The sequence below is a fragment of the Arvicanthis niloticus genome, chromosome 21 (genome assembly GCF_011762505.2).
Source record: "Arvicanthis niloticus isolate mArvNil1 chromosome 21, mArvNil1.pat.X, whole genome shotgun sequence".
In the NCBI taxonomy this organism is placed as follows: domain Eukaryota; kingdom Metazoa; phylum Chordata; class Mammalia; order Rodentia; family Muridae; genus Arvicanthis; species Arvicanthis niloticus.
Genome location: NC_047678.1, coordinates 45,009,857 through 45,034,570, shown reverse-complemented (window position 1 = coordinate 45,034,570; position 24,714 = coordinate 45,009,857).

Sequence of the window (24,714 nt, the reverse complement as noted above, 5' to 3'; positions counted from 1 at the left end):
ATTTTTTGTTTATTTCTTTTTTTCATGCTGAGAATCTATCCTAGCACCTTGAACCTGCTAGGCATACTTTCAGCTCTTAATACACTTTTTTTCTATATTTAATTTTCACTCTGTGAGATACTAATTTAATCCATGGTCTTTAAGTTCCCTCACCCCATTGCCTATTTAGTATGTAGCCAGTGATAACCTTTTATTTTCTTTCTAACCTCATCTACCTCCTACTTCTTTGCATACTTCCACTCTGACAACAAAATAGAAGGTCAGAATTTTTTTTAACCCTGTCTTTGCCCTTTGTTTTAGTCTTAGCTCTACAATGAAATGTCTGTAACTGTCATTTTGCTGAAGTTTCTCTTGATATCTCTAAGTCAGGGAAAATGCCCCCATTAGATTTCTCAAGAAGAACTCATGAAGATAAAACCATCTTAATTTACAATTCACACATTTTTCTTACTCCTCTCTGTAACCAGCTCAAAGAGAACCCCATCTTGTCTCTTCTACATCCCCAATTATTTTCAGAGGCAGACTTTCCCAGGTTGCCATTTGTAGCCACTCTCAAGCCCCTTTCTTGGAACCAGTGCAGTGAAAGACTAGGTTGTACACCTCTCTAGTGTATCCAACAATTCACAATGGGACAGCAATTGTGTCTGTCTCATCTGTGTGTCCTGTGCATCTCTCCTCTTGAATTCTAGATTCCTTGGCCTCCTTTCCACACTCCAAGTACCCATAGGTTGACTGCATCCATGCACATTCTGTTCAAATGTCTTTACTTCTCTATTTACAAGGAACAGACAGTTTATTATAGTCTCTGCCTGAATTGGTGATGGTCAAAGTGTCCCTCCTGTGAGGTTTGATTTGTAGTTATTGATTTGGGGAGAAGACAAATGGAGTAGTTGAATTCAGATGGCTATTATTACCTTCTAAAGTTTCTTTAATGCTATTAATGTAGGTGGTTCCATCATTGATTATTCTTTTCTATCATATGTCTTTCTAGTCACTGTTTGGTTCCATCACAAGACTGCTATTGCCATTGCTTCAGCAATATATGTTATCAGTTTCCTTATGATTTATTTTATCCATATTATTTATTGAATTGATTTTAGGCATATAAAGATTCTATTGTTATTTGAATGTGATTGGCTTGGTCTAATTCCCACTATGATGGAAGACCATGTGTCCCATCTTCTCAGTCCTTTCAAATTTGATGAGACTTTATGACCCAGCATTTTTCTAATTTTGCTAGATTTTTCTTTTTTCTATGTTGTATCTAAAAAAAAATAAAATTATACATTTGTGGTGTAGTACATAATGTTTTGATAGATAAACACATTACATAATGTTAAAGCAGAGTAAACACCTATTTCAAACATTTATTCTTTAAAATGAAACATTCAAAATTCTTTATTCTGACTTTTAAAAAATATATGCATTGTTAAGGAACTTGAGAGATAGCTGAGTAGATACAATTTTTGCCCCAAACACGAGGAACAGAGTATAGATCTTCAGAACCCATGTAAATGCCAGGTGCTCATAGAGATTCCCTGTAATGCAGCTTTGGAAAACAGAGACAGGGAATGCCCAGGCAAGCCAGCTAGCTAGACTAACCAGATTGCTGAGTACAATATTCGGTTGAGAGACCCTGCCCTGATTAACAAAATGGCACCTACGTGCATGTGCACATACACATACATGCACACATGAACAATATATTTACACATACAGCCAACATACACAAAGACACAAAGATACGTTATGATTATCCATAGTCAGCTTCCTGCGCTACAAAACACCAGGATTTCTTATTTCCGCTTTGATGCTGCTTTATCACCCATAATCAGCCTCTCCTCTCCCCACTTCTCCCCATGGTGTCAGCTAACTTCTGTTCTACACTGAGCTTCTGTGAGATCACACTTTTAAATTCTATGTGAACTATACCCTGTAGTTGTATTGTTTGTTGCATCTTTTTAAAACTTTAATGAGTAATTTATTTATTTATTTTTATTCTTTAATATTTTTTACACTCCAGACTTTATCCCCCTTCTGATCCACCCTCTGACTGTTCCACATCTCACACCTCCTCCTCCCATCTTTAAGTGCATGACCCCACCCAACCCCCCACTCCACCAAACCTCCCTACTCCCTGTTTGTTGCTTTCTATGCTGGCTTTATTTTACTTTTAAGCACCTCCTGTGGTATCCATGCTGCCACAAATGACAAGATTCCATCCTTTTCAGTGGCTACCTTGTGTGAATATGCCTCCCTCTCTTTCCACATTAATTCCTTGATGGAAACTCATCTTCTGTCTTAACTATGGTGCCTAATGATGGCTTAAACCTATGCTAGGCAGAACTGGACAGTGTTACTTGACCAAGCTGATATTTCCTTTGAACATGTGCCCAGTTAGTAGGGTTATTGCATCATGAGATAGATGTATTTTAACTCTTTGAGGGAACCCAGTACTATTTTGATAATAATTGCAGGAATTTTCTTTGCCAGAAAAGATGCAATAGCCTTCCTCTCCATGCCCTCATTGGTACTTGGTACCTTTGCTTTTAGTAATAAATAACGTCAATAATTTTAACTAAAGTAAGAAAACATCTCATAGTGACTTGAGTTTGAATTTTTGGTGATGTATAATGTGCATTTCTGTACCTGATGGCTTCTTATATGAGTGCCTTTGAAAAATTCCTATTTAGATCTAAGTTCATTTTGCAGATCTTTTTTCTTTACTGTTGTTTACATTTATATAATCTAGATATTAACTCTTTGTATAAAGTGTAATTTACACTCATTATCTCCCATTCTATAGATCGAAGTACAGGTTTTCTATTTATCATATTTGTTATATCAAAATCAATCAATCAATCAATCAATCAATCACTCTTGCCAATTCTAATATTCTTAAGTGGTTTGTGTTTTCTTCTGGAAATTTCAAAGTTTCAGGTCTTACATTTAGTGCTTTGGTGCATTCTAAGTTTACTGCTGCCAGCAAAACAAACAAGTATCTTTTTTCTGTCTATAGAATATCCAATTTTTCTATCACTGTTTAATGTAAAGACAAGTGTTTGGGCAATGCTTGTCCTTAGGATTTTTGTCCAAAATCTCTTACTTAGAGATGTGTGGTTTTACTTTTAAGGATTCAATACTGTTTCATTGTTCTTTTTGGTTTTTACCAAGCAACTTTGCTGTTTAGGTATTATTTGGGTAAGTTGTGGCTTTTGTTGTTGTTATTTTGTTTTGTTTCTTTCTAGATACCCCAGACTGGCTTCAAACTTACTGTCCCCATGCCTCAGCCTCTCTTGTGCTGTGACAGTAGATGCCATGTTTTTATTACTCTACCTTTTTAGTATGCTTAAAAACAGATGGTAAAGTGGCTCCTTCTGTGTTCTCTTTGCTTAAGACTTTATTTTTGGTTTTGTTTTATTATTCCACATAAACTCATGTTTGCCTTTTCTCTTTCTATGAAGAATTTAAGGTACTTTTTTATAATTCTAATATTGGATCCATAGATTGCTTTCACATGGACATTTTAAGTATAAAATGGAGTGGTGGTTTTTTTTTGTCTTTCCATGTTTTTCATGTCCTCTTCAGTTATTCTCATCAAGTTTCATAGTTCTCATCAAAAATTAAATTTATTTCTGGATCATTGTATCTACATTGAATAGACTGATGTCCTTACATTCTTTGTCAAATAACTCTATTATTATAGCACTGCTGCTGAATTTTTGTATGTTGGCTTTGTACACAAAAACACTAACAAATTAGACTATTAATATATTACTATTGTTAATAACTTAAGTAAATTTTAATATTTAATAAATAATTTTAAAACATTATTAATTAAAAATAATTATTTATTTATTTTTCTAACATTAATAATTCTAACTAGAGTAAGAAAATATTTCATAGAGGCTTGGGTTTGAATTTTCCTGATAATGGATGGATGGTGTGGATTTGTGTACCTGGTGGCTTCTTATATAAGTGCTCTTGAGAAATGACTATTTAGAACTATGTTTAATTTTATTTTCTATTTTTATATAATTTTTAAATTAAAAATAATACTTGTAATAAATATTAATAAATGTTAATAATTTATTACTAATAATGTTTTGGTAGATTTGGAGAAATTTTCTGTATGTAAGAGCATATGTATCAGTTGAGAACCATAGCTTTGCCTATAAAATCTGGATGACCTATCCTTTATTTTGCCTTCTTCTTCTGGCTAGAGCTTCTGTCGTTATGTTGAATGAAATAGTAAAAATTGGCATTATTGCCTTATTTCAGATATTAAAAGGGAAGGCTCAACCTTTCTCCCATCTTGTGTATGTTAGATTTTGGCTTGTTGTATGGCTAAGGTATGTGCTTTCTGTACATAGTTTGTTAAGTTTTATCATGAAATGATACTGACTCTCGCCAAATGACTTTTCTGTATTTGTGATATAGCATATGGCTTTTGTGCCTCTTCTACTGATATGATATAGATATGATATTACATATGGTGAACCTTTCTTAGACTGCAGAGTGAATTCTACTTAATTATTCTTAATAATACCTCTCATGTGCTGCTGGATTTTGTCTTGCTAACAGTTTGTTGACAATTCTATGATTCTGTCCATTGTACTCTTTAGTTTAAGCAATGATCTGTGGTATTTTTGCTTGATACCATCTCTCTACATTTTCTCTGTTAAAATACTGAATAATTTCAATATTTTTCTAGAGATTGTTGAGTTTCCTATAGAAAGGTATTTTAAACCTTGAGAGTTTGCATATATTCTTTAATGGCATTAATATTCATTTAATGGCATCTTACTTTGTTAGGCAAAGTCATGGTTCCCTGGCAGTTCTGGATGCTTTTGACTAACCAACATCTGCACATTGAAGGATTTGATACAGTCATCCATGGTTTATACATATTATGACTATATTATACCTATCATTTTAAAATTATAAGCTATTTTTTATTATTTTCTCTGAACCTGAGAACTATTCCTCAATTCCATCATGAGATGTCACAGTAAATCCATGCATGTTCAAGTCCTGAGTGTCCTGTCATCATCTTAGCACTAGAGGGAGATCAAATGCCAGGCTAGTTTGCAAACCCACAGTTGTTTTGTTCAAAATTAATTAAGGTAAGTGTCTAAAAGAAGCAGTTCTTCCTTACAAATCTCTATAGGTTCAAATACCACATCCTCTGCTCTAGTACCTAGTAACATGCCCCAACATTCTTTGTAGTCCTAGGCCTCACTTTAGAGAGATTGGTCTCTGGCTTCTGTACAGCAACTACTTTCCCATACCCTCCTCCAAATATGCAATTAATCTTTCCAATATGGAAGATGAGAAAAAGTGAGGTCAAAGAAATCTTATACATAACAATATCAGGCCATACCTGGAACCTACAGCCTGTTGAAATCAACACAGCACATGACCAGAACAAGAGAATCAAAGCTCACACCACTAGTGTCTGCCTGCAGCAAAGTAGAGTTCATGTCCAAAGCAAGTATCATCAGTAATGTTGTTTCCTACAGGTAATGTAGAAAACAATAGGTAACTGACTGGAGTTCTATATCTCTGCCTACCATTGCACTGGGCACAGGGGGCCATTCACCATCCAGGCATTGACACAGCACTCTGCTTCCTTTCTACTCTACCTCTGGTAGAATCCTTCTCCTTGTAGTATTATACACTGTGGGAGGTGAAATGGGCGCCAGTAGAGGCTGATCTCTCATCAATCTCCTTTCCTTAAGGACCTATGTAGTCTCAAGGATGTTCGACAGGCCTATAAAGGCTGTGATGATGTAGGACAAACACAAGTCTGTACAACAAGAAGACAGAACTTACTAGACTAAGTCCATCCAGAGCCTTTATTTCTGACCACTGCCTTGGAGATGGGACCTTTGGCTCTACCTGATGCTGGCATAGATAGCACTAAACAAAGCTCTATTCTTACTTTTAAGCTTCCTACTTTATAGTCAGTAGATTTTTATTCTACATTGCATTGTAATGTTAGGAGAAATGTAATAGAACTTTTCTTTTGCTTCTTAACTATGGAGTTCCCAAAGGTTCAGTCCATGTGTACTAGCCTAAACTAAGTTCAAACTAACAACAACAACAACAACAAAAATCCTTCTTCTGCCCTGTTAAAATTTGCTGCTCCTCTATTATCCAATCTGACTTTCTTCACTCATTTATATTTCATTCTTCTGGAAGTCCTTTAACCAGTCTGTTTTCCTCCTATGTCACAAATCTGGGGTGTTGTTTGTTATTTTAAGTAAAGGACAAAATGGTCTTCTAAATGCAAGACACTCCAGTCTCATCACACTTAACTGGTCTGGATAAGGTCTTCCTTCATGTGTTTCTGTTTCCACTTTTGTTCCCGCTTAAGTATCATGATATCCTTCCATTACTCTGCTTCAGACACATTGGGCTCTGCTGTGTCCACACTAGACAGTTTCACATGCACTGCCAAAGTCTCTCCACTTGCTGTTCATGTCAAAAGCATCCCCTAGACATGTGTGACATTTTCTCTTCACTTTACTTGGGTATTAGTTCAAATGACAAGTTATCAAAAACAAGTTTATCAGAAGAATTTAAGTAGATAATACTCTGGTTTTACCTGATCACATTTCTAGGATCTGTGTTTATTCTTAGTATTATTACTTCCCTATGTCATGTATTTATTATCTCCACAGCATGAATTACATCTACATCAGAATATAAAGATGCCCTCTTTTGTATTCACTTGTGTCCCAAGCACTTAGAAAAGTACTCAGCACACACACAAATTATACAATATTAATTGGATAAATGAAAACAGATGTAATAATTTGAATTAGCCATAACTATCTGGACTGCAAATTTGCTTATTTATAGTGTTAGCTAAATTTTGTTTTACTAAGTAGAATAAAGCAATAAAAACTATATTAATTAGATATCCACCTCAAATGAATCTGAAGAATAAATTTGGGGCTGAGCTGGTTTGGAAAATTAGGACAATGAAGACAAGTCATACTTCAGATGGGAGTGCACATGTCAAAAGGACTGCAGCATGCCTGCACTTTTGAAAAAGTTAACTGCTTTGGTGCCTACCTGGTGCAGGTATTGCTTTGACATCCAACTTGAACTCTCAAAGTAGACCCCACAAGTAAACCAGAGAAAACCATCAGCAGACTTGGAGTGTGAAAGCAGACAAGAAAAGGTAGATTACACCCACCACCAATCATTTACTGAAAGTGATCCCTCCCACCCCATCCTATGCCCTGAAACAAGGGAGACACTCTTATCTTGCCTGTCAGGGTAAGAAAAGAAGATAATGGGGTTATTGGCACAATTTTTTTTTCTGTCTATAAAACCCAAATTAAAAGATAATTATTGAAGGGTGAAGCACTTTACTTTTCTAGTTTTGCCACTATAGATCCAGCTTGTGGTACAGCTCACAAACTTTGAATATCATGACCCAGAGACCCTAGTAGAAACTAGAGTTACAGGTCATAGGCCTTGGATATCACAACCCACTGTCCTTAGGGTTTATCAGTTCTCTTGAAGTATTCCAATGAGCAGGGTATGTAATCCCTCAACTTGAGAACTTTACAACCTTCTACTTTTCCTTCACTTCTACCATCCTTCATCATTGCCACCACTGCTCCATGCCATCTCTAGCCTAGTCTCTTGGAACTCTGCCACATTCTCACTGCCAACACTGTTGCTGTTTCCATCTGTTGTCACTGTCTCTATTTCCTCTCTGTATTACCAGTTCACTCTGCTCTATTAGCAACTTTAAAAAGCCAAAGATTCACAAGGAAAGAGTGTAATAGGGGCTTTTTATTGGACTTACTGTTGGAACACAGCACAGATGCATTATACTGCCATAACAAAGATGTGATGTAATTTTCACCAATCACAGCATAGCTTCCAGTTTCATGATTTTGGGCCTCACATAAGGAACTGTGACAGTCTCCATAAGACTGTCAATCACTAGATTTCTGCTGGGCGTCCATGGAGAGGGATTCTACCCCTAACCTGAATGAGTGAATCTAGGGAATGAACAAAGTCATCTCAAGTCCATTATAGCTCATCTTAGCATGATGTTTTCTAAGAGGAGAACAGATTATCTTATGCGGCTGTACCGGGGAAAGCACCTGTGGAGCTTGAGCTATGGTTTTGGTTATTGTAGCCCTCATGGCTTGGAGTGAGGTATGCCAAAAAGTAGTATGCTAAATTCTTTTTTTTTTAATTTTTAAAAATTTACTTTACTATTTCTGTTGAGGCATGTGATGCAGAGAGAGAGAGGGAAGGGGGAAAATGAGTACACACATGAAGATCAGAGCACGTGATTCACAAATGAGTTCTTGCCTTCCACCATGGATTTAGGGCATCAAACTCAGATCATCAAGATAGTGCAGCAAGTGCTTTTACCCACAGAGCAACCTCACTGGTCTGGTATTAATGAATTTAAAATGACCCAATGCCTTAGAAGTAGGTTCTTGTTGCCAAAGGGATGCTTGGCAGAAGGTTTCTTACTTGAAGCTGTTTGACTTGGAGTTGGGGGTTGGGGGGGGGGGCGTGGGAATTTGACAACTGATGTTCAAGATATTGAGAAACTTGTTCCCAATAGTTAAAGTTATCTGAAGAAAAGTAAGCTAAGAACGTACACATCAAATAACTGGTATGAAACCATCATTCCTAAAACAGCGCTTAGCAGGTTTGGAGCCTTAGATGACTAACTGAGTTTATCTCCTGCCAAGTGTCCCTAGGAAGAATAAGATCCCTTTGTCTGCTTCCACCATGCTTAAATCGTATCTCAACTCTCTTACTTTGAAGAACAAATAGGCAGCACCCAGCAAAGATGTTGGGGAAGGAAGGAGAAGGAAGATGAGTCTAAAGATTGAAGAAATTCTATCATCTACATTTAATTTTAAGTATACTTGGATAATTTAAGTCCAGTTTTAACGATGCCTGTAATTCATTACAGAATGTTAAAAACTGTGGCTAAGCTAGAACTTTAAACACAACAAATATTTACATTGCAGGTGCCTCATGAATCCTATAACTATGACACTTGCCCAGGATGAGAATAGGAATATACATCCATATCAGCAAAAGCACCACTTAAAATGAGGAAACTCCCAGGCCTATGCATTGTTCTCTGAAGATTGGCAGACCAATCCAAGTTAATCCAAGAAGCTTTTTCTGAGTTACAATGACTAAATTAACAGACAGTATTTCTCTTAATATATCCACAGAAAGCTATGATAACCTAAATAATAATTTTACTCAGTAGAGCTAACATGGCTCTCAAGACAAACTGTCCTTTGTCATTTGCATGTGCTTTGGCGAGAATCAAAGAAATGTCTAATCTTAGAGGGGTAGGGAGAAATCTCTGAGAGATCCCCAGAGAGTCACTAAAAACAAAACAGAAAAGAAAAATTGAGGAATGAATCGATGTTAGAAACACTTCTGAAGCCAGAAAAAAAACCCTCCAAAAAAATCAGTTTCATAAAAATCAATGACCTGGTACCACTAAAGATTTTATTTTTCCCCACTGAGTTCCATCACTAGGCTAACTTTTGAATGAAAATTCTTGAGTTACATGCTAAAGAGTCCTACAGATGTTAAAATACAAATTATGAAGTTTCAAAATCCTTTGTAGTTTCTCCAGTCAGATTTTCTACCTGTAAATTCAAAGTTAATTTTCCTGATAAATAAAAAGCTGGTACCTCAGTTTCTGGGAAGAATTTTGTCTATAGTATTCACTTTGAAGTAAATGTTATTGCACATAACAATGTATTACAGTGTACTCTTTGTAGAATTCCAATTTTACAGCTGGAGTTTGAAGACACAGAAGCTTAAATTTTCCCATATTTGCTAGAAGAAATCATCTCAATTAAGTACAATTCAATTAACTAGGATTTAGGAAGAATCAGGATTGGAAGATATAAGCTTATGTATCATATTTATATTTTCTCTTGAAGCCTTACCAAATAATTTAATTGGTGCTAAAGATTGAATCCAGGCCCTCTAAAAGGCTATATGAGCACCACGAGCTATGCCCCCAGACCCAAAGACTATTTTTAAAGAGTGAAATAAATATAATAAAAGTGAGAGAGAAGACAGCAGCAAAAATGTGATGTTTATTACCAGGTATATTAATACTAGAAGAAAATCCTGGCCCCTGAGGATATTTTTCACTAAAAGAAGAAAACATATTTTGGCACAACATAGGTACATAGCAGCAGTGACTGGGAAATCAGAAGGAAGAAGCATTTAAGCATCAACCTCCTGGGATCAGATAAATGAGAAGCAAACAGGAAGAGTTATTTCTCTTAAAAGCCTTTCAGTATCATTTACTTTGTTTACGTTTGTGACTTTATGAAAGTAAAATTTGATATAATAAGTTAAAATTAAAATAGGAAGTTATTGAAAGGGTAACCGTACTTTTCATGAAATGTGAAAGAATGTGCGGAAAGGTTAATGTGATAGGCTTTTGTGCTGTTAGGGAATTGTCTTCTGGTTCTCGTCAGGTATCCTATGTACTTTACAGACGTCTTGTGGTTAGGTGAGGCAATATTACTCCTGGGCGATTTGTTAATGGAAGTAATGCATGCTATTTCTGGGTTTGAGCACTTAATTGTTGACTAGTGGCTCTTCAGAGCATGTGTACTTCCTCTCATCATTGTGAGCAACAGGTAAAGAGGCTCTCCTCCATATACTTGGTACTACGACAAGCAAAGCCCTCCTCTGACCCATACTGGACATAGGTTTTCACCAAGCAATATGCTAGTACTATTTAAACAATGGGATTCGAAGCAGAACACTCTTTGACACTACCAAATAATGTGGACCATCCTGTAATAGATTCAGAAACATAACTGAACCTAAAGGCGGTCTAAATCTAAGACCGTCAGTTTTCATCTCTTCTTTTCTATAAATATGGCTGTCTTTCCCTGTCCTTTTATTTAGCAGCAATGCAGTTGCTGGCAGCTCTAGGACTCCTTCCTCCCACAGATTCCATCTACCAAAGACATTTTCATCCAGGTTTTTAGGTCAGACTCATTCATGGCTAAAAATGTGTGAGTCACTAAGAGGAGTCATGAGTCAGAATCAGGAAATGACAAATCAGAGGCTCTATAACTCATGTGACCCATCAACTAGCTGGAGTGCTTTGACTCTACCTGGAGAGAAATCTTGAGAAGTCCAGCAGCTTTTCAAAGATGGAAATCTGGCAGCTTTTTCTACCATTATGCATTGGACAAGAGTGAGCAGCAGCAAAAATCAGGCGGAAAAAGCCATAGTAGGTACTGCTCTGGGGAGATCTGCTCTCCTGTAGGATTTAACCATCAAGACCTCTGGCTCTATTATGTTTCAGGCTCAGGAAGCCAACATTCCCTTGGCTGCAGCTAGTATTAAAGCTTCCAGGCAGGCCTAGATATTATAATCCCTCAGCCCTTGACAACAGCCAGTGTTAATTGCTTGGTAGAACAGCAGTGCTTGGGTTTCTTGACCATAAAGACTTGCCAGCTCTCTGTAACTCTTGCAGTTACAGAGGCCTGGAGCTTTCTTCTTCCAGTCATTTTCCCTTCCTTCCCAGCATTTGTCCTTCTTCACCTAGAGTTCTCCACCCTCTGCTGCTGTCTTTGTACTCACATTACCTGTCTTCATGCTCTCGCTACTCTCAGTGCTCAGCACCATTGCTTCTTCAGCTGCCTCATGGCTGGTTGCCTTTCAGCATTCATACCTTGGCCCACCAACTGCTCAGGCAGTATAGCTACTGCTTCTTGCCTTAGTGCCTGTCATCATGGTTAACCTGCCATCTTTATTCACGTTACCAGCTCAGATGGCACTAAAGAAAGTAGGAAAAGGAAAGATGCTTGATAGAAGCCTTTTATTGGCCCAAATATTAAAACACTCGAGGTAGACAACATGTAGTTCTGTATAACAATAGAGAACTGTATATAGAGAGAATTGTAACTCCACCAATTCATTAGGAGATTCTGAACAGCCTACTTACATTGCCAGAGAAAGGATGTTAGTATCAATTACAGTACACATCACATTCGAGTGATAATCTGTGTTTTCAACCAATTATCAAAATCCTTCTGAAAGGCTGTTTTGACCTCAGTAGAAATGGTTGTGGAGTCATTTAGAGTTCATCAGGCTCTTAAAAGCAAAAAAAAAAAAAAAAAAAAAAAAAAAAAAAAAAAAAAAAAAAAAAAAAAAAAAAATGATACAGGCTGTTTCAAACAGCCCTGGGTGAGGCTATACCATCAAAAGATGAGCCAAGCACGATATCCTTCATTATGTAGTCCCAAAAGACTGCCCTGTTCATGGTACTGTAGATTGGCAGTCCTTTGTTTAAAGCAGAAAGGGCAGGAGGAGAGTGTCTAACTGTTTCTATTTAGGAACCAGCACCCCATTCTCCAGTAATTATAGGAAGAAGAACATCAGGAAGGGTTGCAGTAAGAACTTAAAGAGCTTACTATTAACAGTGGTCGTGGTATTAATAGATTTTAACAGTACATTACATTAGCAATGCTTAACACCTGCCTACTGTCCTAGGAAGCAACAGGTTCCCCTTACCTGTCTTGGTTTCCTTGAAGATTACAAGCACACTTTGCACATATTTGTTGAGCAGAGTAGTATTCAGCACCTTAGAATTACTTAATTTTTTGGGTTTGTTTTTTTTGTTTTTGTTTTTTGTTTGTTTGTTTGTTTTGTTTTGTTTTTTGATTTTTCGAGACAGGGTTTCTCTGTGTAGTCCTGGCTGTCCTGGAACTCACTCTGTAGACCAGGCTGGCCTCAAACTCAGAAATCTGCCTGCCTCTGCCTCCAAGTACAAGGCATGCGCCACCACTGAGAAATACTTGATTTTAAACAAAACTGTTGATCTTGCTTTATCTGAATGCAGCCAAAACTTGCTTAGACAGTTTGTTTGAAATCTTTCTTGAAAGAGTTAACATGCACCCAAATTGAGACTCTCTGTAGTTAAGTGGTTAAGTATTCGAAGAATGGGTGTTCTACAAAGAGCGTATACAGCTTTATTGAATCTTTCATTCATATACAACTTCCAGCTCTAAGGAATGCATATAACTGTGGTGACAGTGACCATGTAAGAACACAGGTTACTTTCTTGTACCTTGACAGAAACTTCAAGCTGAACGAGGTGCAGCGGAGCTGACCATTTTCTTTCTCAAAGTGAGAATAAAAAATGTCTTACAAAATTGTGGAAAAAGTATACTAAAGGCATCATCTTTTTTTGGTCACATGTTCCTACTCAAAGCTTTTATATTTGCAGCAAACTAACTGATCCTATTACTATGAAAATATACTGGGCAACAGACCTCCACTCTTTATTTGCCCCTACTTACAGACAGACTTCTGAAATATATGTGGAGCTGAAGGGGAAAAAACAATAAATCAATTAATTGTTTTAAATATTGAGTAGTGATACACTTTCTTTGTGTTTCTTTTAAATATCAATGGATCTATGTATTTCCTTAGGTGGTAATTAAAGCATGCAGGATATGGTGACTATTTACAGCAACCCTGAGTGATGCCCAGTAAGTATTTGTCAAAGGGCTATTTATAACATAATTGGTAAATAAAATGAACTCAGGAGGTTATGAACTCTTCATTGGCTTTCTAGTCCTTCCCTGTATTTCCTTTTTGCCATTTATGTTTTTGAAGCAAATGACTCATTCCACAGTGGTGATCATCATTCCTTCAAGGAATCTGAAACAGCAAATGAAATCCAAAAGCCTCCTCACTCCTTCTAAATCCTGCATCTCATATCTAAGCAATAACACGACCTAACAAAAGGGTTACTTCAAAATAAATGTTTGGTTGAATCTGGATGCTAATTTACATGCTGAAGTATTCTGATTCTATAGAATTACCTGCATTTTTTTAACAACTCAACTTAGCAATTTTTCATTTTCCATTTGACACCTGTGGCAAGTTCTAAGCATCACATCACTTCTTTGGAACTCAATTTTTCAGGGTTAAACAATAGAGTTAATTATCAGTTATTCCATTAATTTTCACTAATTCTATATATTTAATAAATACAATAGTTAGGAAAAACTTAAATTGAAAGAGAAACAAACTATCAATCACTGCATTTTTGAATTAAACAAACAACTGGTCTATTTTGTTTACTTTTGTAATAGCATATGCTACAAAGGTAGCCAATGATCACGTTTGATTGGCTTTTATTAACTGTTGCTGAAAGCAGACATTGTCAAAGTGTGGGGTCCCAAGGGGGTGTGAATGACCCTCTCATAGTTACTTTTGTATTAACACTTATTCCTTCCCATGTTTACAGTTTTCTGGCGTCTGTGAGACACATGTGCTTATAACACATTAAATACAAATGAGGAGTTAATAATTTAGCTCTATCTGCTCAGAACTGATGTAAGAGCACTCTGATTTATTTAAAGCACATTGTTTCTTTAATAAACAATATATAATAAATACTAAATAATATGTAATAGGTTTATTCTTTAATGAAATAACTAACTGAGTTTTAATTTATAATAGAAAACTCTCAGGAGACATGTCACACATAAACAAATGCTCAACAGGATTCACAAAAATATTTTAAGAGTATAAAGGAATTTTGAAAATAAAAGTTAAAGCCTTTTTCCTTAAAATAGTAGAAACCATAAATTTTGTTCCATACAGTTTAGTTATGCATATGCATAATTTTTTTCTAAAAAAAGCTCGTTTTGGATTCTGAGACCTTGACTTTCAGCAAGCCAGTCCAAAATCACCTACACTTGACATTGTTCATGCCATACTTTTATTTTATTTCTTGAGGGGAGGTCAGAAGACATGTTGCCTCAACTAAGGCAGTCAGGCTTGACTGCAAGGGCCTTTATCCACTGGGCCATCTTGCTGATGAAATACATACGTGTATTTAACAAGATCCACTTATACATTACCTAAGAAGAGAAAAATCATCTTTTTCTAACCAAGGAATCAAATACTACTGTAGTGGAAAATTTTCCCCACAAGTTGGGAGGAGCTAAGGTGGGAGGAGTAAGGAGTGGACGAGGAGGAGTAAGGTGAGGACGGAGGAAGGAAGAGGAGGAGCTAAGGAGGCAGAGATGTAGGAGCCATGGATGAACACGCATGTACCGAGAGCAGTCCTGGGTAACAACTTATATCTAGGTTAGTTAATTGGTTAACACGTCCAATTCTGTGGGCATCTTGTTTATTGAGCATTATCAAACTTATAAAGCCTTTGGATAATCTAAACATTACAGTATCATTTCTACTGGATACCGCGTGGATGGCGGGATGGTCGAGATCATGGCAGCCCCGTATCACAAGACAGATCGGGTGCTGCCGTTTTAAATATCTCCCACAACATACTACTAAATGAATATTGATGCCATATGGAGCACAATGTGGGGTATATCTCTTTTGGTTGTCTTAAAGATAACATGATAAGAATGTAGTTGTAAAGCAATTTATTGTAAATGAAAGTCCCCTCTGAGCAGTGGCCATGGCTAATCTGCGTAGACAGCCATTCAAATTCAAACTTCCATTTCAAATTTATGACCATTAATTTAAGTAATGTGTACAAGAGAACCTGCCAACCACACACACTTCCGAGATAATTATCTCGTGCTTAATTTGTCCTCAAAGATGTTATTCTTTGATAATGACTGGCTTTCTGATTTCACCAAAACTATTACTTACCCATTTCCTTCTTTTACACTTTATACAGTGGGTAAATTGACCGCAAAGCAGTAAGGCTCACAAGGAAGCCTATATACACTCCTTAATTCAAGAACACCATCCAAAATCCTCTCATCAAATAGTAGCCCTCGTAGCCCAAGTTCCTGCCAGCATGCTGAGATTTCTCCTGTGTAGAATTTTCTTTTCTCACGGTTCCATTTCACTCCCCCACTGTATATAACTCCATCTTTATATCTATTGTGTAATATAACTTTTTTGAAGTTGTGACTTTTTGCTTCTGATTCCCTTCTTCTCTCAACCTCATGCCAGTTAGGATTCGCCCCTATTTTCAGCAATGTCACAGATGCCCTTGGAAACAATCTATGGGTTCATTCCCAGATCTTCACTGATCTTTCATTTTTCTATCTTTCTGAAAGTTAAGTGCCTCAGATCTCAGACATTGGACCACTTCCCTTTCCCAAACTGCACTCGATTACTTAGTTTTATCCCTGAAATCTTTATTAGTGTATATTGATTGTATAAAGTCCCATTTTCTTAGTAATGGCCTTTCTAACTGGGATCCATTCCAACATTTTCATTCAACTGTAGAAGGTAAGTTTGACCATAGCAGCACTTCCTGTTACCATCTCTTGTACTCTCCCTCTTTTGAGGTTGCCTTGCTTTTTTCAAACAGACCACCTTCAACTTTCATACCACATCTGTATCTGAATCGGATTTATTTTGCTTAACATGATAATCCATTTTCATGCAAACGCTATATCATTCTAATTTGTGGCTGAATAAAACCCCAATGTTTAATGAACCACATGTTAAAACATTGTCCCTGCGGTAGACAACTAGGCTAATTCCACAATGTACCTTTTGTGAATTATGGTGCAACAATCACAGGCATGTGAGCATCAATACAATATGCTGACTTGGATTCACTCAGATTGATTTTCTGGAATGGAGACTTGGATTAGATAGTTCTAGTTTGAGGTTTTGGGAAAAAAAAACACCTTTCCATGGTGGCTATGCTAATGAGGCATCAACATTCCTAGCTCCCTTGTATCCTCACAAGGATTTGTTTGATTGGTTGTTATTTTAGCAGTAGTCATTCTAAGATAAGATGGTGCTTCGACATACCTTCGGTTTGCATTTCCTGGGTGGTTACAGATTATGAACACTTTCCCATATAGTTTTTAGCCACATTGGTGCTTTACCTTTGAGAACTTACAAATTCTTTGGCCTATCTAACAACTGTATGTGGGGATAATTTGTGGTATTTAATCTTTACTTGCTTATATTAAGTTATTAAGCCCCTATCAGTTGTATAGCTGACAAAATGTTCTCCTGTTGCATAAGCTCTCTCCACTATGTTAATACATTTACTATGCAGAAGTGTTAAGTTTCACTTGCCATTGCAGCTATTTCTTGAGCCATCACTCCTTTTCAGAAAGTCATTGCCTGTGCCTACGTCTTTAATTATTTTCCCTATGTTTCCTCTAGCATTTTCAGGTTTGTGAGTATTATGTTAAAGTTTTGACCCATTTGGTACTTATTTTTTTGTATGAAACTATTTTATCCAAGTCCAGAAAATAAATCTAATGAATCCAAGTCCACATAATACATATACATGCTTTTTCTGAAAGCACCTCTTACCTTTAGAAATTGAAATTTTTTTTGCCAGACCTTGTTATCAAGGTAAAGCATGTATGTTAAGTATATAGTTGGTCTGTTGCCCTAGTGTGCATTTCCAAGTGCCTATTTAACAAACTTTTAAGTAAACAGTGTAACAAACCTTACTATGCCTTGAACATTCTATGCAATGATCTTTGACAAGCTAAGCTAAACGCTGAGTTTTGTTCTTAAATTTTGTATGCTTCCATGCCTCTGACAGAGGAAAGGGGAACGGGAAGGGGAAAAGAGGGAGAGGGATGGGAGGGGGGAAAGGAAAAGGGAGGGAGAGAAAGGGGAAGAGAGAGAGAAATAGGAGAAAGAGAGAGAAAGACAGAGAGAGAGACACACACACAGAGAGAGAGAAAGAGAGAGAGAGAGAGAGAGAGAGAGAGAGAGAGAGAGAGAGAGAGAGAGAGATGGGATAATGAGTTGATGAAAGTAGTCAGTGAATTGAAGGCAAACTTAAAGAAAACAAGTGTTGGAAGAAGTATGTGAGTATCAATCAATGACATCTGTGGGTTTAGTGCTACTTCGGGCCAGTAGGGCACATGCAGTAAGATAAATCCTTCCCTTGTAAACACTTGAAAAAATGAGTGTTTCATCATGCTATCCCATACCATGTTTTCTGTGTTCAATAAATACAGAGAAAAGCCTCATTTTATAAAGTAGTAACAGGGACAGACAGAAGATACAAGGAGTAAGGGGAATTTAAATTTGGGCTTACTCTTGCTCTAAAGTACCCCAAGAGGAAGAATTTTATTTTATTCTTTAATACAGCACTGGTGCAGTTTTGTGCTTCCATATGAATTTTAAGACAGGTTTTCTAGTTTTATGAAAAATGTTATTGAAATTTGATAGGTGATGCATTGAGTCTTTAGAACACTTTTATCTATATAGCCATGTTTTACAACGTCAATTATAATGACTGCTCAGCATGGGAGAGCTTTCAATTTTCTAGTTCTTTCTTTCTTCTTAACTTTTCCTTATAAAGTATTTTACCTCCTTGGGTTATTTGCTCCTACATGCTTTTGAATATTCTGTGAAGGGGATTGTTTTTCTGATTTCTTTCTCATCATATTAGTATTAACATATATAGTAATTCTACTGTTATTTTCTGTTACTTTGTATTTGGCTACTTTACTGAAAACATCCAACAGATCTGTTTTCTGTTAGAGACATTAGTGTCGTTTAAGTATTAAATCATATCACCTGAAAATAGAGTTCATCTGAGTCCTTGTTTCCATTCACATTTCCTTCTATGTATTTCCTTTATCTTATTTTTGTAGCTAAAACTTCCAACACTGTGTGTGTTACATAAGAATACAGAGTAGACACCCTTAAGTCCTGTTCTGATTTTAGAGGAGTGCTTTCAGTTTTCCTCATTTAGTACAGTGTTGGCTATTCATTATGTTGAGTGTGCTTCTCAACATAATGTTTCCAATTTCTTCATAGCCATTATCATGGAAAGATGTCCAAATTTGTCACAGGTCTTTTAAGTGTCTATTGAGATGTACATGTAATTTCTTCTACTTATTCTGTTTATGTGCTGTGCTCCAGTTACTGGAGTATGGACGTTGATTCACCCTTGCACTGGCAATTGTTATTTTAACTTAAATATGTTGTTAAATTCTATTTTAATAACAAGGTTTGCATACATGATAATAAAGAGCTTAAAGTCTGTGGGGTTTCATTTCTTTATCTGTTTGCATGTTTGTTTGGTTTGGGATTTTTGTTTTTAGTTGTGTGCTTACCTACTTTTGGTTTGGGGCCAACATCAGCTTCATGAAATAAATTTGTTAGCATTCTGTCCTTTTCTATGTTATGCAATAACTTAAGAATCATTGATACTAGTTCTATATTCAATGCCTGCTAGAAGCCATAGGTCCTTAACCTTTTACACTTTGGTGACATGGACAAGGGACATGACTCAATGAGCAAGTACTGGTTGCACAGTAATGAGTACTTGTGTTTGGGTACACACATAAACAAACAAACAAACAACAACAAAAACAGGGACAACAATATACCTGTACTCTCAGCCATGTGATGTAGACACAGGGTGAACCCAGGGGCTCGCTAGTGGCAAGTATAGCTGTTATGTGAACTCCAGGTTGAAAGATTCTGTCTCAAAAAGTAGAATGGAAAATACTAGAAGCACCCATTTCATTCTGTCTTCCACCAGCATACAAATGACTATGTAGGTATGAGAGGTTTTGTTTCTGCTTTGCCATGATTTGTGTATGTCCTCTTGATCATATTTTGCTGTTATATTCTAGAAACTTATCTGCTTTCCACACATGTTTTTTTAATTTATTGCAATACTGTTTTTCAAAGTGAGCCTCTGGACTTAATTGGTATCTACTGTAAGGTATGATCACTAAATTTATTAGGTTAAGTCTTCTTTTCTTTGGTTAGATTAAGGGTTTATAACTCTTGTTAATATCTTCAAAGAACCACCATGATTAGGTGGGGAGGGGGTCATTTTGATGAATATATGTTTATATATCATATAACAACTTAACAGTTGACCAGAATGTCTCAGAGCAAAAAGAAGTAAACATGCACAAGAAGGATATATAGCAGAAAATAATTAGACAGAGGTGTGAAATCAATAAAATAAAAACATATTTTAAAAAACAACTCAAAGAATCAAAAGAGTTGGTTCTTTGAGAAAATTAACAAGACAGACAAATCCATATCCAAACTAACTAAAAGATGGATAAAGTATACAAATTAACAAAATTCAGAGTGAAAAGGGGGACACAACAACAGACACCAAGGAAATTCTAAGAATCTTAAGAACATACTTTAAAAACCTATAGTCCACAAAATTGGAAAATCTAAAAGAAACAAATAATTTTCACAATATCCATCACTTACCAAAGTTAAATAAGATCAAATAAGCAGTATAAATGGGCCTATAAGCGCAGTGAAATAGAAGCAGTCAATGAAAGTCTTCCAAGTCAGAATGCACAGAGCCAGTTGATTTTCATGTAGAAGTCTACCAGACTTTCAAAGAAGAGATAATGCCAATATCTCTTCTTGATATCTCAATTTTTTCCATAAAATAGAAACAGTAGCAACATTGCCCAATTAATTTTATGAGACCATAGTTACCCTGATACACAAATCACATAAGACTCAGCAAAGAAAATTACAGACAAATTTCTCTTCTGGAAATAAATGCAAAAATATGCAGTGAAATACATGCAAACCAAATCCAAAAACACATCAAAAATATCATCTACCATGATCAACTAGGCTTCATTCCAGACATGCAGGGATAGTTCAATATGTGAAAAATCAGTAAATATAATCCACCACATAAACAAACTGAAAGAAAAAAAGCTACATGATCATCTCACTGGATGCTCAAAAGGCGTTTAACAAAATCCAACACCCCTTCATGATAAATGTCTTGAAGCCATCAGGGATGCAAGGGGCATACCTAAACATTAAAAAGGCAATTTGCAGCAAGCCTATATAGCCAACATAAAATTAAATGTATAAAAATTCAGAGCATTTCTACTAAAACAGGAACAAGACAAGGCTGTCAAGTCTCTCAAAATTTATTCAATATAGTACTTAAAATTTTAGCTGGAATAATAAGACCACTGAAGGAGATCAAGTAGATACAAATTGGGAAAAAAAAAGCTAAAGTATCATTATTTGTAGATACTATGATACTATATATAATTGATCCTAACATTCCACCAGGGAACTCCTATAGCTAACAAACACTTTCAGCAAAGTGACTGGATACAACATTAACTCCAAAAATCAGTAGCCCTCTCATACACAAGTGACAAATAGATTGAGAAAGAAGTCAGAAAAACACTTTTTAATAGCCTCAAAAAATATAAAATATGTTAGGGTAACTCTAACCTAACAAGCAAAAAACTTGAATGATTAAAAACTTCAAAACTTTGAAAAAAATTAAAGAAGATAGAAAAATATCCCATGCCCATGGATCAGTATTAACATAATAAAAATCACCACCGTACCAAAAACAACCTACAGATTCAATGCAATCAGGTGATGGAAAGGTCTCTCATGCTCATGGATCGATCGCTAGGATTAACATAGTGGAAATGGTTATCCTACCAAAAGCGATCTACAGATTTAACGCAATCCTCATCAAAATTCCAACACAATTCTTTATAGATATGGAGAAAGAATTCTCAAATTCATATGGAAAAAAACAAAAACCCAGGATAACCAAAATAATTTCCAACAATAAAAGAACTGGAAGAAATCACTATCCCTGAACTCAAGTACTACAGAGCAATAGTGATAAAAACCACATGGTACAGAGACAGACAGTTCTATCAATGGAATAGAGTCAAAGACCCAGAAGTAAACCCACACTATGAACACTTGGTCTTTGTCAAAGAAGCCAAACCCATATGGTAGAAAAAGAAAACCATCTTCAACAAATGGTGCTGGTTTAACTAACTCAGACCCCTGGGAGTTCCCAGAGACTAAGCCACCAACCAAAGAGCATTCATGGGGTGGTCCAAGGCACCACCCCCGGCACATATGTAGCAGAGGATTTGCCTTTTCTGGCCTCATTGGGAGAGGATGGGCCTAATCCTGTAGAGACTTGATGCCCCAAGGAAAAGATTTGGGAGGAAGGGCCCTGTCATAGGTGAAGAGGAGGGATTATGGGGTGAATAATTCTAGGAGGAAGGACCTGGAGAGGGGGCGACATTTTGGGATTTAAATAAATAGAGTCATTAATTTTTTTAAATTAATAAAAAAAAGAACATAAGCTAATAAATGCTTAAGATGAGAAAAGGGAAAAATAGTTAAATGTTCAAGGTAGTTCATCTGTGTTATGTCAGAAAAAAAAATTCTGAGAAAAAAGGAACTTATAATTGGTAGCTATAGGAAATGAGAAAGGTGATCATTATTCGAGGATTAATTTCAACAGAAGGTGGTCCACTCTAAGAATTATCTAAACACAAACATAACATTTTTCCTGCTAAAGGGCCTTGTAACCAAAACACCGACACATTATTTAATCATATGAAGTAGAAATAATCAGAAATATACATGATGATTTTGGTCATGCTAATTCTGCCTCAACCGAGACCAGTCTTCAATGTCTTAATGTTACATCAATTAGTTTGATCTAAATTTTAGTTACTGTGATGAAGTATCATGGATGAAAGCTACTGGTAGAAGAGTTTATTTTGGCTTACAGAGGGGCTAGGACTGTAGTGCCAGGAAAGGCATGGCATGTGGACAGGGGCAGGGAGCTGGTAGGTCACATATTTATTCACTTTCTTGTATGCATTCTTACTTACAGCCAGTGTTTTCAGTGATTAATTTGGTTCCATTTTGTCGTATAATTTTTTTTTCTGTGATTTCCACTGATTTCTGATTATGTGTTTTCTGGGGTATGTGGGCATGTGGGGTGCACTATATAGCATGAGGGATGTCAGCTGCCAACAGTGTCTAATAGCAGGAACGAATGATTTGTATCAGGAGCTAAACTCAGACTTCACTTCTCCATATTGAATTCCCCATTCTTTAAACCAAATGTTGCTAAGCTAAAGATTTTCAACATTTAAAGCTAGAATTCTGCATTAATGAACATGATTCTGGAAAACCAAACACAACAATTAATTGTCTTTGAAAATTCAATACTTCTAACCTTCAATTTTTAATTCTTATGAAAAAAATAAACAAAGCAGAGGTGTGTCTCTTTAAATATGTATGAAATAGTATCAGCATCAGAAGGTATGTTTCTGAATGTTAAGTACTCCAGAAATTAGGTAAAATTTATCTCTAAAAATGTCCTGTTGGGACTTAGATCTGATATCTTTTATTTGTTATATTCAAATCATGAGGACACATGAGAAATTCCATAGAAATAATTGACTGTCGTTGTTTCTGTTATTCCTCTCAGGAATTACCAAAAAGAAAAAGCATGCTGTTAGCATGAAGCCCAAAACCATGTCAGTGTAAAAAGTAAAACCATCTCTCCAGAAGCAGCTGGTAAAGGGTTAATCATATTAGTATAAATTTAAGGTCTCATGGCTAAATGGTAAAATAATTCAAAGGATCAAATCTAATAAACAATAGAGTTTAATGAGTACTGCATCTACCGTGCACCAATTTAATTCACTGTTGCACACATAGTAAAGCTCTTAGCTCCACACTTGGCAAAATAATTACCTCATTAAAAGAAGATGTAAGTGTAGCTAAGGAATCTTCATGGACTCAGGTTTGCCCAAGGAAAACACAAAGTTTATATTAAATAAAATTTCTATATTCCATTTCATATCAGAACACGGAAGCTTGAAAATGCCATCATATTTGGGGAAAATAAAGAGACTATTGTTATATAAATGCACACAGATAAATTTTTAAAATATGACAGCTTATATTTCTGAATGTGTTATATTCTCATGTATGCAATAGTAGAAGATTCAGTTAAGTTCAGAAAAGGAAGGATTCCTCAGGTAGGGGGTCTCTCAATCCCTGTTGAATGTATGAGTCACTTGGAAAGCATTTAAAATTACAGCTACTTTCATCTAAGCAGCAAGGTTCTGGTTTTAGAAAGGGGAAATGTCTAGGCATAAGTACATTTTAAAAGCTCTCTGAGTCACTGTAATATTTAACCAGAAGTGAGAAATCACTGTTCTAAGTAACTGGCTAAGTTATATATGGGGACATTTTAAAATCAAAGCAGTTCTATAAATAGTTCTGTGTGGATTAAGGAGCAAACAGCTCCTGTTGTGGGGCAACCAAGTAGTCATTCTACCGCAATCCCAGAGCTGAAATCATCGACAGAGTTCTTGTCAAGAGATGGCTTACTCCATGCTTTATTCCCTGCAGGGGGGAAATTCCTCATCTCTAATGACACCCTTCAGTCTTTCGATGGCTAGAATATACTATTAATTCTCATTGTTATTTCCTTTGTTCATTAATGAGAAATGAACCCCCTTCTTCTATAGATCATGTTGTCTTCAACATTCAGTTTCCCCAGCTTGTCATGATTTGAATATTTTCTCCCATAAGGACTGTTTACTTATAAAGATTTTCAGGCTGTATAGAGCCAATGTGTATGGATTTCCTCATGATTAATACATATCTGAAGTACTTGAACCTATTAACCAACAAGAAAACGATAGGCTTCCTAGTACATACACCATAGAGTAGAGATAAAGGACTCCAGGACCATTCATCCTCAGGTGAAGACTTACAGCAATTTTAATCCTAAATAGAATTTCTTGAAAATTCCAACTGATGGATGGGATTTGCTAGCTAATTAGAGGATAAATGGAAGATCTGAGGGTTATTTTGTAATGATTTCTTATCTAGGAGTGATTTTATCTGGATATATCCAGG